The following is a 13,617-nucleotide window of genomic DNA, read 5'->3' as shown; positions in this document are numbered from 1 at the left end:
TCTCACTGTGGTTTTGATTTGCAGAGAATTTTTGCTTTAAAAAATAAGAGCTTTTAGCAAGTATCTGGCATATACAGGAGTTCAAGAAATGGCAGCTATATAATTCAAATAATAATTTGTTTTCGTAGCTTGTGACCACCATTTGATGACAAAATAAAACATATATCCCCACAACATGTGTATACGCATGTCTGTATATATACAGATACACAGATTTCAAACACAATTACAAAAAAATTTAGGGATCATTTAGCCCAACCATTTACCCTGGATGCACATCAGAGTCATCCAAATGGATTTTAAGGAATATATGGTATAAGGTGCCCCAATTCCTCCTCCCGCCTCTCCTCCCCTCTGCCAAATGATTCTACTGTGGCCACAGCTGAGAAGCACCCATCTGAGGCCGGCCTCGTTCTCCAGCTGGGAAGGTGAGGTCTAGGAATTGACTGCTTTAGCAGAGGTCTCTCCTCAGTTTGGAACCTTACAACTCTAGTATCCTCCTCTTGGCCATAGAGAGGACAGCACTATTCTGAGGTTAACATGAAGAGCCTTGTGCATGTCACTGGGGGTAACTACTATGTTCACATGCTCTTGATCTGTTCTCTTTAAAGATTAACAGACCCCTTATTAGTTTGGTTTCTCTAATTTGTAGACTGGCTCAAGCCTTGAGAGGTTCCAAGAGCAAGTACCACTTTTTTAAGCGCCAGTGGAGTGTAAAGTCAAATCAATTATCTCGCTACTTCCAGTACTGCTGGGCTGTGAGAACAGAAGAACAGAGCACACTTTCCCTGTCATCAGTGCTCTACTCAACCCTTTAATTGCTAAGAGTCCAGGGATGCAGCAGAGAAAGAACTGTCCGCTGAAAGCAGATAAGCAACACTGTCAGTGGCACAGGCCAACAGTGCTAGGCCACCAGCGCCGAAAAGGCAGGGGCCATTCCCTGCGCACTCTCCACAGGCCGGCATATTGACATTCCTTTCGCCGTAGTACTCTGGCCTAGAGGGACACATTCAAGTTTTAAAATGTTGGTTTAGTCATTTGAAACAGGAACATCAAAAGGATTTGGGAAAACAAGTCACCTTATTTCACCTCTATAATCCAGCCATATCAATGTCTGTTCAATTTATTTATTTGCATGTTGTCTGAACATATTTTTTTCATGTATGTGTGCATACAGCATAAATTTTAGTTATAATCCACTGAATATGCGATTTAGGGTTTTGCTTTCCTTTCATAAGTATCTTCTAAGTCAGCAGTTTGGAAAGTCTTCCTGGAAAGGTCCATGTACTAATTATTTTAAGCTTTGCGACCATACAGTCTTTGTCAGAGCGTTGCCACAGGAAATACAGTTCTTCCACTGAGTCACAAGAAATGCATTTTAAAGACCCACGCACTGGAGGGTGAGGTGTAGGGTAAGATTTACTGGAGTGAAAACAAAGGGCTGACCCCAGGTGCCCAGGGTCTCATCCACTACCAGGCAGCTTAGCTCGGTCTTGCTATGGAAGGTGCCCTGGGCCTGGACAGCGTGAGTGCCCACCAGGAGGGGAGGGTCAGCATCCAGCGCTGCAGTGCCATCGCCCTGCGCCCGGAGCCCAGCACCGCCCCAGGCCGACGCCGGGAGCCACAGGCTGCTTCAGGGAGAGGGGCCGCGAAAGAGCAAACGCAGGAGCTAAGGCGGCCCCTGGGCGGGCCTCTGCTGGGGTTTGATTTTACTGCCTTGGCCCTGGGAGAGAGCGGGCTTTCTTTCAAACGCACCGGCCTCTTTCCTGGCTCTTCGCAGGTCTATGCTGGGCCCTCCTCCCTCGGCAATCTGGCCGGTTTGGGGACTGCACCCCTCAGGGGAGGACACAGCTGTCCCCTGAGGAGCCTGCGAGTGCTGTGGCTTCCTAGCGAATCAGGCTGAATATGTGATTCCATTTGCTCCCTTCCCTAACTAGCCACCTGCGCTAGCAACAGCTACTCACCTCTGCATAGAAGATAGAGTAAGAAATGGCCCTGCGGTCTTCGAATAAAATTTATTTACAAAAAAGAGCAGTGAGATGGATTTGGCCCAACTGAGTCATAATTTACTGACTCCTGTAATAAAATAGGATCCATATTTACCATTTTTAATAGTCAATATTTTATCTAGTGGAGACTAATTTACTTGACTATCATTCTATCACTGAGCATTTAAGTGTGTGTGTTTTTTCTTTCTGTAGATGGGTATTAAAATAAATAACATGCTACTAAATACTATTTTAGTGAGAGATAGTCTTTCTCAGTCTGGATTAGCTTTCTTAACATAAATTTAAATGTGAGGAATCCAATGTCTAGGCCAAAAGGTGCCAAACTGCTCTCAATGAACTACTGGTAGAAGACATTACAGATTGTTTTTCCTTCTTTGTCTTAAAACTGTCATATTAGTCATTTTGATTTGCTGTGGCTCATTTAGAAATACCACACCCCCTCAAGATGCAGAGAAAGACTATGGGGACATAAAGTGGTCGAATATTTCAGTAAGGCCAATTTTATAGCCAATATCCATAAGTAAGGTAGGACTTAACCACTGTAATATGGACTATGATAGGCTGCATTCTCAGTATTTAAGGGCAGGTACTGGAATATAACCAACCATAAAATTTAAAAGCCATTGCTAAGGATAGTGAAGTGGAAATGTTGTATTTTATTACTTTATTACTATTTTACTCAATGGATTGAAATGAAGTAGCACTTAATAAATGAGAAACGAGTTCAACTCTTGATATGGGAATAATATTCCAGGTGAGTCACTTTACAATACCCAGACTTCCTCTCTGCTGATCTTTGTGGATGGTGTCATGTGCATTGTCCCCTCCACTTCATGCAAGTCACCACATACCTTTCCTGTGATGCCTAAGTCCAAGACCAACAGATATAACTATTGGGGTATGGCACCAACTGAAAGGGATGGGAAAGTAGCTGGATTTTTTAAAAAATATGTCTTTATTGATTTCAGAGAGAGGGAGAGAGAGAGAGAGAGGGAGAAACATCAATGATGACAGTCACTGATCGGCTGCCCCCTGCACACCTCCTGCTGGGGATGGAGCCCGCACCCCGGGCCTGTGCCCTGACCCGAATCAGACCGAGGTCTCCCGGGTCCGAGGTCGATGCTCACCCGGCCGGGCAGTAGCTGGATTTCTGTAGGTGGGCAGCGCCCCATGAATTTGATCCAGAAGATACGGGCAGGAGACGAGAAGCGTTGGCAGCGAATGCCTACCACCCACAGGGCAGGAGACAGCCGCAGGGCTTTGGCGCCAGGGCAGCAGAGGAAGAGGTCAACAGGGTTCTCTGGGAGATACGTGAAGCACAATTTTAAAACAAAACACAGCCCTGGCTGGTTTGGCTCAGTGGCTGGAGCATCGGCCCGCAGACTGAAGGGGCCCGGGTTCGATTCCGCCCAAGGGCACCTACCTCGGCGGCAGGCTCGATGCCCGGCCGCGGTCAGGGCACGTGTGGGGGCACCCAGTCCATGTGTCTCTCTCTCTCCCTCTCCTTTCCTCTCTCTGAAATCAATAAAGATATATTTAAAAAAAAAATTAAAACAAACAAACATATCAGTCAATGAGAAGCACACACGCTAACAGAGAGCCCCGTCTAGGGCACGAGCTGGGCATAAAGGGACAGGCTTCCAGTCCTATGCGTGTGTTTCTAAGTGTGTGGGGGGGGGGGCAAGGATTAAGCGACCGAGATACTTCTAAGGAGGCACTGCCTCGGTTCAAATCCCAGCTCTAACACTCACCAGTTGTATAATTTGGGGCAAGTTACCTAACCTCTCTGTGTGGTTTCCTCATCTGTAAAATGAAGAATAAAGGTATTTATCTCATAGAGCTTTAGTGAGGATCAAATTCGTGTGTGTGCGTGTGTGTACATATGTACATACGTATATTTATAAAAGTGGTGCTCGGCACACAGTGCTCTGTAAGGATCTGCTGTTACATATGACTTCTCATACAGCAACCGCTATGGCCAGCATAGTATTTTTTTCTCAGTGCAGAAATAGCTGCCCATAGCTTCAAAATACTGGCTCAGGCCCTCTTTTATGGAATACTACAGTGGTTATTCATTCCCGCCTCTTGAGCGAAACTATGTTCCTATTGTGAGATTCTGGAAAACCATTTAGTTCTAAATACCACTAAATTCACATAAGACAGATGGATAAACACTAGTATCCTGTTAGTTTTGTATATATTTCATGTCCCCAAAAAAGCTGTCATCAACGCAATGTGTCTACTTTTTAGCAACAACTAAAGTCAGACAAAGGCTCATTTTCATTGAAAGTGATGTAAATGTATAGTTATGTTTATATTTGAGACGTCTCCCTGGTAATGATTCTTAGGCTTGTATGAGTCCACCACTGATGCTGTCTGAATTCTGCACCTACAAATAAGCTTTTGCACCCTCCCTCACCCGCCCCCCTTTTCTTCTGCTTGAGTTGTCCCAGCACATCCTCTCCAAATCTTTTCATTTATTTTTCTAGGCTTATTCCAATCTCTCAGTTCTGCAAACCCTGACTCATGCCAAGGGAGAGTGAGTAGCCAAACCCTACCCCATAGGTAGTGAGCACTCTAAGAGCAAGACTTGTCTTGTTGGTCATTTTTATCTGGCTCAGAGCTCAGGATTTACCTAGAGAAGGAGGTGAGGTTTATAAAACCCCAGGCGCTTGTTATAAGCTGAACTGTGTCTTCCCCCCCAATCCATATGTTGAAGTCCTAACCCCAACTATGTCAGAACGTGACCATATTCGGAGACAGGATCTTTACACAAGTAATTACGTTAAAATGAGGTCATTAGGGTAGGTGCTAATGCAATACGGCTGGTGTCCTTATAAGAAGAGATTAGGACACAGACACATTCAGAAGGAAGACCATGTGAAGACACAGGGAGAAGATGACCATCTATAAGCCAAGAAGGGGGTCCTGAAAAAGACCCTTCCCTCGTGACCCTCAGAGAAAAACGACTCTCTTAACACCTTGATCTCAGACTTCTAGCCTCCAGAGCTGTGAGCAAACACACTTCTGTTGTTCAGGCTGCCCAGGCTGTGGTGCTTCGTGCAGGCCGTCCTGGCAAGCTCACACGGCCCTTCCCGCGGCTGGGGCGTTCCCTGCTCCCTCAGCTTCAGGGGGCTCCCTCCCAGCTTTGGCCAGCCCAGCGACATACGCTTGGCCTCGCCTTTCCTGTCACAGAGGCTTGCTAGTTACTATTTGCACGGACTTTAGACCCCATCTTAATTTCGCCCTGTACAGTTTATCTCCTACCACCGATACCATTGCTTAGTTGGCCCTTGGCCCACCGCTCCTCACAACTTCCTATTCTCGAACTACCCAGTCTTAAGACCCTAAGCATCCAGCCCATGCCCATCCTTGGAAAGGAGGGGGAAGGTGACCGACCCCTCCTCTGGAGCCACTGTGGTGCCCTCGGCCACACGTTCAGCTCTCTGCTTCCCTGAAATGTGGGCTCCAGGAAGGCCAACCCGGTACTTTCATTCAGGTGCTTGCATATAGAATATTCGATAATAATTTGATAACTGAGCTGAAGGAAACTGATCTCATTCGAAGACTGACTTGTTAATTCAGTACTCTAAATTAATATGTACCATTAATATATCAGAAAACTGAGTTTGCCTTAAGTAGAATGTTTCTCCCCTTGATTTTTGCACATGTTTATTACCATCCACTGACCCAAGAAGCCAAATACTCACTTCTCTAGACTTAGGTTCTAACCTATGGTTAGTTCTGCTTTCAGTATTCTAAGCCCATAGAAGAAAGCAAGCTCTGAGCTACTTCAGAAAATCATATATCTCACCTAACCAAAATCAGTGTTCCTTTATTGTTTCCTTTTAATTCTTTTGTAAATGTTCCTAATGTCAGCACCCTCCCCTCCTTAATATGCTTTCTGTGTTTTAAGTAAATTAAATATACTCCTACCCTTAAGAATGACAGTAAAACTATGGTACCATAATTCTGATGCGTAAAGAAATATTTCTTTCCTATAACTCGCAAATGTCATAGACTTCATTATAAGTTGTCATCACGACCTTATTTTCATGGGAATTGTGTTGAGTTTAAGAAGATCAAGAAACAGATCTTTTCTTCCTTAAAACAACAGATGTTTTTACATATTTAACTGAGAAGTCAATGTATGAGCAATCAGTGATAAGAAAAAACATTCCAGCCCTTGTGAAGCAACATACAAGGAGAAGACAACATCGCAAACAGCAACTTGGACCTGGGAAGGATTTAATTTTTCTGTAAATTGAAAGATGCAGACAGCAGTGGGTTATGAAGACTTTTCGAAGAAACACACAGAAATGGGACTAAAAGAGGTCAACTCTAATGTAGTATATAGATGAGTAGAACAAAATGTTTATACAGCCCTGGCTGGGTGGCTTGGTTGGTTGGAGTGACACCCAGTGCACCAAAAAGGTTTTGGGTTCAATTCCCCATCAGGGCACATACCTATGTTGCAGGTTTGCTCCCCATTTGGGAGCAAACAGGTCGATGTTTCTCTCTCACATCAAGTTTCTCTCTCTCCTTCCCTCTCTTTCCCATCCCTTCTCTCTAAAATCAATGAAAACATATCCTCAGGTGGGGATTTAGAAAAAAGTTTATACATGTTTATGACCACGATATTTACTCACAAGCAGTCATTGCTATTAAAATGGTGAGACCATGGGATGGTAGCACAACCTCATTCTTATTACCAAAATCAAGTGTTTAAATATTTTATAAGTGCTGATTCCCAAATAAGTGACTATGCATAAAGTTCAGGTGTTAAGAAAATGTGCTGACGTTTCAGAGGGAAGGTGGGGTGGGTGAGTGGGCTGGGGAGGGGGAGGGGGAGGGGAAGGGGGGAAAAAGAGGCATCTGTAATTCTTTCAACAACAAAGAAAAAAATGTGTTGAAGTTCATAGACCTACAAAGTATAGAAGTATTAATATTAAAATGTTGAATAAACTTACAAATTCTTAGCATTAAACTAGGTTTTGACTCTCCTTTCCCCTACACATTGGTGCTGCAAACTAAGCATGAAATATTGCGGCAGAAACTTCAGAAAAGGCTGCAGAGACCAGGAAAGTTTTTGCAAAGAATGCCCGGTCAGCCCGCTCCATCCACACCAGGCCTGCGTCCATTGACTTCATTTTCTAATTCGTATCCTCTGCTTCTTTCACAATCTGGTCCATATCCCGTTTACCGAAACGCTCTCCATTGGTGACGTTGATTTTGTTCTTCCTGCCAGTGCTCTTGTCTGCAGCACTTACATCAAAAATGCTATTGGCGTCTATGTGACAGGTCACCTGTAGTTTAGGGATGTCGCATTAGTAAGCGAGAGAACCCCAGGAGCGTGAGCTTGCCGAGCAGCTTCTTTCTTTTCGTTAAAGCCTTTTCTAGTCTGTTGTCAGAGTACGTTGTGAACATCTGAGTTTGCTTTATGGAAACACGGTGTTTCTCTGGATGACGGATGTCACATCCTCCCTGCCCTTTCAATGTCCAGGGAGAACAGGGTAACGAGGGAGCCGGCGATCTGGCACAGTACATGCTCTGATTCGTTTCCCAGGAGCATCGCTGCTTGTACAGCTGTGCCACATGTCACTGCCTCCTCGGGGCTGATGGTCTTGTTGAGCTCCTTTCCATTCAAGAAATCTTTCAGCAATTTTTCAACCTTTGGGATACAAGTGGAGCCACCCACTAGCACAATTTCATTAATCTGGCTCCTGTCAAGTTTGGCATCCTTCAGAGATTTCTCTACTAGTTTCAAGGTACCACTGGAAAAGAAAAGTACTGAGCTGCTCAAAGTGGGCTCAGAAAATGGAAGTGTAGAAATCCACATTCTTCAAGAATGAATCAATTTCAATCCTGGCTTTCAAAAAAGAAACCAGATAGCCTGGCCGGCGTGGCTCAGTGGTGGAGCATCGACCCATGATCCAGGAGATCTCGATTCTATTCTGGGCCAGGGCACAGGCCCGGGTCAGGGCCCATCCCCAGCAGGGGGGTGCAGGAGGCAGCCGACCAATGACTCTCTCATCGTTGATGTTTCTCTGTCTCTCTCTCCCTCCCCCTTCGTCTTGCTCTAAAATCAATAAAGATCTATTAAGAAAAGAAACAAGACACATTTTGCCTTCTCAGAAGCAGTCTGGAGGCACAGGCTGCCCGCTTATTGGAAGCTGTATCATTCTCGTATTTGCATTTGAACTCGCCCATCAGGTTATCAAAGTTTTCCCCACTCAGGTAGGTGTTACCAGCCGTGGATTTTACTTCAAATGTGTCATCCTGGATATTTTGGTTAGATACGTCAAAGGTGCCACTACCCAAGTCAAAGATCAGCATGTTTCTCTTTTTTAAAGCTGCTTCTTTTGTTGTTTCGGTCCAGGCCATAGATGATGGCTGCTGTGGTAGGCTCCTTAATGAGTCTCTGGATATTCAGATCAGTGATGTTTCTTGCATCCTTGGTGGCTTGACACCGTGAATCATTTAAGTAGGCTGGAACAGTAATTACTGCATTTTCTACCTTTTTTCCCCCTAAATAGGCTTCAGCAAACTTTTTCATCTTGCTTAGAATCATGGAAGAGATCTCCTCTGAGGAAAAAATATTCCTCCCTTTATATTCCACAGTTTCTTTGGGCTTTCCCTTTTCCCAAATCACTTGGAAAGGCCAGGGCTTTATTCTGACTGAACCGTGGCATCGTCAGGCTTGCAACCGATCAGCCTCTTTGGCAGCCAAGTCGATATTTCTAAGGTTCATCACCTCTCCCTTCTTCGCTGCCTCATTGGCGAGGTGTTCGCTTTCTGAAAGCTATATAACTTGGCCTAGTACAGTCGCCTTGATAATTGGCAATTACTTCTATTTTTCCATGCCAGAAGACCCCCTACACATGAATAGGTGGTACCCAGTTCAGTACCAATTGGCAGACATATTGATTAAAGAAAGAAAAGGGAGGAAATGAGGCAGAAAATAGTTTCTTAAAAAATCAATGTCAACAACAGCCTCCTGCAGTTAACCTCCACATGAAACCGCCACCTCCCTTTCACTGTATGTTGGTCCTTATGTGGGTCAAACTCAAATATGAATGGATTCAGTTTTACAACTCATTCAGGCGGTGCTGTGTTCCGTTTGCTTTCTACTGTCTGCAGACACCCACTACACTGGGTAACAGATGCCAGGCCACAAGGTGACCACCAGAATTCTAAGAATGGTATCAAACCGTCATGGTAACCAACAAGGCTTCAAAACTTTGGGGTCATTTTTGGCTCCTTCCGTTCCCACATCTAATTGATTTCCAAGTCTAGTCATTTTTTCCTCTGTGCATATGTCCTTTCCCACTACCACCACTCTAGTTCAAACTTTTATTGCTTCATGTCCAGATTATCACAGTAGCATTATCACTAGTATGTCTCCATTCTCTGATTTCATGCCTTATTCATCACCATCATTCAGTTATCCATCCATCCATCCATCCATCCATCCATCCATCCATCCATCCATCCATCCCTTTAGCCATTCAGTAAACATCAATTGTGCATCCACCATTTGCTAAAGACTGTGTTAGATGTTGAAAGTAAAAAGATGAATTTAAAATGGCTGCTATCCTCTAGGAACATCATCATTCTGACCTTTTAAAATTATGCCTTTAATCAAACTAACCCTGGCTCAAAAACTTTTTCCCCATCATTTACTAAATAAAATAATTAAAATAAAATAAAATATAAAATAAAATAAAATAAAATAAAATAAAATAAAATAAAATAAAATAAAATAAAATAAAATAAAATAAAATAATAAAGACTACTTTACCTGTGCAACCAGTGGGACTTATGGAATCATAGAGACACAGATTCCATTCCTGACTCTGCCATTTGTAGTTTTGTTAGTTTATTAATGATAACCAATCTCAGTCTTCAGTTTTCTTATCTATAAAGTATACCTACCATTTTAGCGCATAGTAGATGCTCATTAAAAGTTCTTTTGTCTTTCCTTGTCTTTAAATAATTAGTAACCCCAAACATGCATTCATATAGAATCAGAATATAATGGATTCTAGATATCATCAAATAAAGTTCCCTGGTTTGACAATTGAGGAAACTGAGGTGTAATTTGGGAAGTGACTGGCCCTCGGTGACACAGGGATTTTGTAGCAGATAGAGATCTGAAAGCCAGTTCCCGACTCCCCCTCAAAGCCCTAAAAGGAAGAAGCCAGGAAGTGTTTATGAGGAAAACTTGAGGACAGGAAGACGAGGGCTATTTCTAACCAAAAGTGTGTTTAGCTTGATGCTGCAGAATTCAAACACGTAGCAATGCTTTCTGCTTACAGGAAAAGGCTATTTTTATTTTTCTCCAAATGTCAATTCAGAAATTATTAAAGAATCTGAAAAACTGAAAGCATAAAACATACTTATCTGAATGACATTAAGGTAGCTGATAGTCGCACCTTCACTGGAGATAAAGATGGAACTGAAACAGTAGCAGAATGAGAGGGGAGAGAGTCATCAAACTACAGAAGGTTAATCCTGGGCTAATTTTCAGAAACTATTAGGTCTAAGACATTCAGATGATAGGTAGGAAAACTAAGGCCCAAGGAGACCCAATTACTCAGCAATAAAAAAGAATGAAAACTTTCCCTTTGCAAAAGCATGGATGGGCCTTAAGGGTATTATCCTAAGTGGAAAAAGTCAGACAGAAAGACAAATACTCTGTGCTTTCACTCAGGTGTAAAATCTAATAAAAACAACCAAACAAAAACAGACCCGCACATGCAGAGAAGCTGATGGTTGTCGAAGGAGACAGAGGTGGGGGGACAGGTAAAAAGGGGGGGAAAAGGGATAGCCCAAGGTTGCCAAGATTCTTATAGACAGAGCTGGAACACCTGACTTTTTAAGAGCTTGCAGTTATTCCATTAGACTACATTGGCTGCTCAAACAGAAATATATTCATCCCTTAGCATTTGTTGAATACCTCCTATGTGCAGATCACTGGGCAGAGTGCCACAAAGAAAAGAGAAGCTGATGAGTTATACCTGGGCTGAAGGAGAGGAGAAAGTGGAAGGAAAATAAGCTCTTCGGTTGTTCCCTGCGTGCATGTACCCCCAGCTGCACAGGAAAACAGATAAATGTCTGTAGTCACAGCCAGCCTAAGCAGGGTGACTCCAAAAGAAGTTGTTCCATTGTCATTTAAAATTAAAATTTAATAAGTTATATCCGACCCGAGTTGAAAATATTCATAAATTTAATGAATCATCTAATTAAATATTGTATATGCTTAAATGCAATTAGTAAGTAATGTTTTAAAAACAAAACCTTCTTGAATTTCATAAAGTATTTTTTCCAAAGCAGAAAATGTTTATTTCATAAACGATCCCTTCTTTTAAGGAATTACAGGCTTATTTTTGCTTTCAGTGCTAAGTAGTAAGCTGAACTATAATTTACAGCAGCCACTGTGCTGTCAGTCTAGACTTAGTCAAGCCCAGTCTCATGAAGAATGATTACATGGCCACATTGTCAAGTACTGTGTTGTGTGATGATGCCAAAGTGATTCCATGTTCGTAGGCTCTATCACTGGGGGAAAACTACAGTTTTAATATCAGCATATGACATCTAGTTTCATTTATAATCTGTCCTTAGTACGCTTTCCTTACCCTATACTGTGGTAAAGTCACCTCTTACTCTTTGTGAGCAGCTATTAATGAAATATCTTCTAAGTTAATATGTCAGCTAGCTCTAAGCCCAATTTTCAACATAAACTGGAAAGCTCAATTTGAAATTTGACAATTTGCTGAAAAGCTCATGGAGAGCAAGTTCGGAAGTATTTTAGCCATAGCAGCCTGGGTTTGAAATACTGCTCCCCACCCCTCCTCTTAAGAAAGCCTTCGACTTAACTTTGGAACCTTGGTAATCCATAGAATATATATTTTTAATTTTTTAAAGATTTTTAATTGAGTTTTGAAGGGAGGGAGAGAGAAGGGAGAGGGAGAGGGGGAGAAAGGGATGTGAGAGTGGAAATGGATGGGCCGCCTCCTGCACGGCCCCTGCTGTGGAAGGAATCATCTTTCAGAGCCCCCAAGTACCTAAGGGAGTTCATTTAGTCCAAATGAAAGATTTCCAGATTTCCAAACAGCAGGAATGGTGTTAAAGCCTTGAGCTCTATCTAAGTAATGTTTTATTTCTTCAGCTGGGTGATGTGTACACAGGTAATCACTGTATTATTATTTTTACCGGTTTGGTATGTCTTAACTAATAGATCCATCTCTTTGAGGTTCACGGATAGAATAAGTTCTTTTTAAAATATCATAATTACCATAAGTGTTGCATTTGGTAATGTAAGAAATCCAGGCAACAGAAGCAGGTGGCTTGTATGCCTTCATCCAGGATATGTCATTACCCACTACATTCTCAAAAGTGACATCTCTATTGAGGTCCACAGGATTTTGATAATATATACAGTTGGATCACCATCCTCCCTGTGACTTTGGGGCTCCTACCCTATTTCATTCCTTTCCTTACATCACTTAGCATAAACCTGCTGGTCAAAGATAAATTTTACTTTTCTTACAATTCAACTATTCTTCAGTCCTTCATACATTCCCCCAGAAGCTGTACTATCCCTTAATATAAAAATGATGATTTAGCCTTAGAGACAAACAGGCTAAAGATCATAAATTGCTGAATAATGGCCTGAAATATATTATAGAAAATTTCACACCCATTGTGAGTCTGAGGAAGAAAATCAGTTGACTTTCCTTTCCCCTTTCCAGAGCAAAACGCAGCTCTGTAAAAGCTAAGGAATGAAACAGGGAGATAATTCATCCAGCTCTATTTGACCAGAAATAGGAAAGGGATCAGTAGAAAATCTGATTCATGAGAACTGTTAAGAATGTCAAGAAGTTCTAAGAAACCGGCAGGTGTTGTTCTTGGTGAAATACATGTCAGCTTCTTATATCTAATGATGTGTCATGAATTGGAATGTTTTATGCATATAGATGGTGCCTTCGATTACAACGAAGTAGTGGAACAATGCCCCAGTGTTTCACATTCATCCTATTCAGGAAAGAGAATTCTGAAGCATGATTCTCTATCCACACACAGTGGTTAGGATAGGGGAATCCTGAAAGTGATTGCTTTGCACCAATGAGGCTCACACATGTGTATCTGTTCAACTTTCAGAGACTTTGCAGGTCCAGAGGAATAAGGCACATGTGTCAATTCCTAAAGGTAAAATGTGATGAAATATTTCAGAGTGTTTTGTAAAGGTAAATCACTATAGAAATGCAATATATTATTATTGATCTTAATTAAAATGACAATAAATCAAATTATGAAATATCAAACATACATTTACATTCATATATGTATACATGCACATACATACATATATGAGTATGCATATGTATGTATGCAATTATTCTTAGATGCAAAGTAAACTGTTAGTAATCGAAAAGGATACTTCATTTTAAGATGTGTGGGCCCTAAAAATACAGTATAGCCTATAAGGACAGAGAAGATTATGGGATCAGGGAGGGCACATAAAAGGCTTACACTGTATAGTAATGTTTTATTTCTTCTGCTGGGTGATGTGTACACAAATAATCACCATCTCTTTCACCAGTTT

The 13,617-nt window shown here is 42.1% G+C and overlaps 1 pseudogene; it reads right to left on the bottom strand.

Annotated features, from left to right (window-relative positions):
- Positions 1–7,162: 7,162 nt before the first annotated feature.
- Positions 7,163–8,921, bottom strand: LOC107530061 (heat shock 70 kDa protein-like; annotated as a pseudogene).
- Between the last annotated feature and the right edge of the window lie 4,696 nt (positions 8,922–13,617).

The sequence above is a fragment of the Miniopterus natalensis genome, chromosome X (genome assembly GCF_054644295.1).
Source record: "Miniopterus natalensis isolate mMinNat1 chromosome X, mMinNat1.hap1, whole genome shotgun sequence".
NCBI classification, from domain to species: domain Eukaryota; kingdom Metazoa; phylum Chordata; class Mammalia; order Chiroptera; family Miniopteridae; genus Miniopterus; species Miniopterus natalensis.
Note: the sequence above shows the minus strand (reverse complement) of the source record. Positions and strands in the feature narration are given on the sequence as shown.